The following is a 2,561-nucleotide window of genomic DNA, read 5'->3' on the forward strand; positions in this document are numbered from 1 at the left end:
AGAAACACAAGTGTAGTGTTAAATCACAATAAATAATACAACAAATATACTAAACTAACACCCAGATGTGACAACACACAGCTATGACAGAACACATTGAAGACTTAAAAGCCCTTTAAATTTTTATTTCCTTAATTTCCATTCTCTTCCCTCCCCAGGATAACTGAAAACTAACTATAATAAAGACTGTATATGCATTACTTGTAATACAGCTACTAATAAAAATATACATGGAACATATACATAATTATTAATAAATAACACTTTTATTAGTAAATACGTGTAATGATAACATTCATTGTGAATATTTGTGGTGTCTGGAAAGCAATTTTAGTTAAATATAATAATAATTTTCAAGCAAGTGGTGCATAAGCTTGTTACTTAATGAGTACATTATTTCCATTACATTCAAGACAGTTCTAATGTGATCGATTGTTCTGCTTAGTCCGCTACTGACTAGCTTAAAACCTATGAAGAGGTGGTTTAAGCTAGACTCCTAATGCAGTAACATCTAACGGGCAGCAGCTGTTATTTTAGGTTTGTTGCAATTGAGAACAGGTTTAGTACAGAGCTGCTGACAAATTTCAGTGGAGTTTATTGTATAAGGGTTTATTGCAATTGACCCATTGTAGCTACCAATCAGCAGCAAGGAAAAACAAACTTCACTTGTGCCTTTTAAAAAAAGGGAAACAGAGTAGTAGTTTATGTGGTAATTTCAAGTACAATGTAAGAACTAAAGTTATCTACTCCCATAGTAATGCGTGGGGTCCTATAAATAGAAAAAAAAACAATTTTAACCCAAAAACACAACAAACACAAAACAAGAAGTCTTCCAGGAACCTAGGTAAATCCCTGTAGTAGTCTAACAACTACAAAAAAAAAAAAAAAACAAATGCAACAACTTCAAAAGAAAAAGAACATTAAAAACAAATCTGGGGAACAACAAAAACACAGAGTCTAATTCGAGAGCTTTTTCAAGTCTTCAGTGCTCCTCTCGTCTCAGTAGACCTCTCTCATATATTTGTGTACAGGTCAGCTGGAGGTACACAGCTGATGGTAATTTAAGTAGGGAGCTGCGTCAGAATGCATGGGCTTCAAAGGAAAAAGTCAAGGTTTATTCCATGCTGAAAAGAGAAGGAAACACAATGTTTCAGCTGTGGAGCCTTATTTGATTGTGACTCGAAGTAAACCTTTACTTCTTCGTTTGATGTTAATTTATCTCCATCAGATACCTAATAATATCTAAACTTGACAGTTGCTTTCAGTAGCTAAAGACGCTGCTCCAGGTGAGGCTTGAACTCACAACCTCTGCATAACTTCGCTGTGCACTGCTGTATAAGTACCGCGCGCTGACCGATTGCGCCACTGGAGCTGTGCAGGGGATGTTCCTCATACAGACTGACGCTGCAGAAACACAGGGTGAAAACGGTTTCGGTTGTGGATCCATCTATACATGGGGAACACTGAAATAGCAAGGAGAATACAAGAAAAGAAACTGAAAGAATTGTGCTAACAGCAAAGGGGGACGGAGGGAGGTGGTCGGACAAGTAAATCAGCCTGGTAGATTGTTTGTAGCGACATTTTTGAGTCAATCGGCACACTGATTTCTCTTCATGTGCCTTGAACTGTGCAGTTTGTATTTTCATTGTAGATAGGTTTCTTCAGAAGTCCAGTAAATTGACAATAATGGAGAACTAGCTGACGCACCCCGTCGTGAAGACCCTCTGTAAGGTGATTACACGTTTCATTTTCAAGTCGCCTCCTTTACACTCAATTGCTTCCTCGACACTGAGAGAACATGAGAAATTGCTTCAATTTCAATGTGAAGCGCAGTTCAGGCTCGATGGCTTCACATCTCCAATCAATCAAATAAAATTGCAGTGAAGCGATCTAAATAAGACTCTGAAGTACTGGGAAAGATGATTATTTTGAGCGTGCCTCCCAGGGTCTGCTACGAGGCTGAAGTTGGCTTCTTATTCGCCAGCTTCTTATGCGTGTTTTTCGTTCCACCTTAAATGCTGCTGCTGTGATGTTATGTCGCCTTTCGCCTGTAGATGGCTCTCTTCGATCAGTACTAATCCGGCTGGAAAACTGTAGACATCTTCACTGAAAGGGAATATCCAAATAGCGACTGTCCAAACTATATTTTTGTATGGAATATATTTCAGAAAATCGCAAACCAATTTTAAAAACTCACCATAACACGGACTTACACTGGGAAAAAGTGATTGCACTTTCTGCTTATTTCTACGGCCTCCCCCCCGATTATGAAAATGTCTCACAGTTCTGACACTGATGTGTGAAAGACAATGTAACAGACTATCAAAATCCTGAAGTACAAACAATTTTAATGCACCAGTTTTTTAAATATGACCCTCTGATCTTGGCATGTCAGAATACATCGGGAAAAAGTATGGCAGGAATTGCAATGTCACGCATTGTTGAGAATATCACTGACCTTGCCGATATTTGCAGGGGATACGAATGTTTTGCACATGTTGAACTACAACATGTAAAAATTGAGCTCCTTAGTCAATATCACTGGGAATGTCCAATAATGA

At 38.2% G+C, this 2,561-nt stretch overlaps 1 non-coding gene across 1 annotated transcript; it reads right to left on the reverse strand.

Annotated features, from left to right (window-relative positions):
* Positions 1-1,278: 1,278 nt before the first annotated feature.
* trnai-uau (transfer RNA isoleucine (anticodon UAU)) lies at positions 1,279-1,372 on the reverse strand. The gene is made up of 2 exons: positions 1,335-1,372; positions 1,279-1,314 (listed from the first exon to the last, which is right to left on the reverse strand). It is a non-coding gene; the product is annotated as a tRNA-Ile (tRNA).
* Between the last annotated feature and the right edge of the window lie 1,189 nt (positions 1,373-2,561).

The sequence above is a fragment of the Lepisosteus platostomus genome, chromosome 5, assembly GCF_059453375.1.
Source record: "Lepisosteus platostomus isolate fLepPlt1 chromosome 5, fLepPlt1.hap1, whole genome shotgun sequence".
In the NCBI taxonomy this organism is placed as follows: Eukaryota; Metazoa; Chordata; class Actinopteri; order Semionotiformes; family Lepisosteidae; genus Lepisosteus; species Lepisosteus platostomus.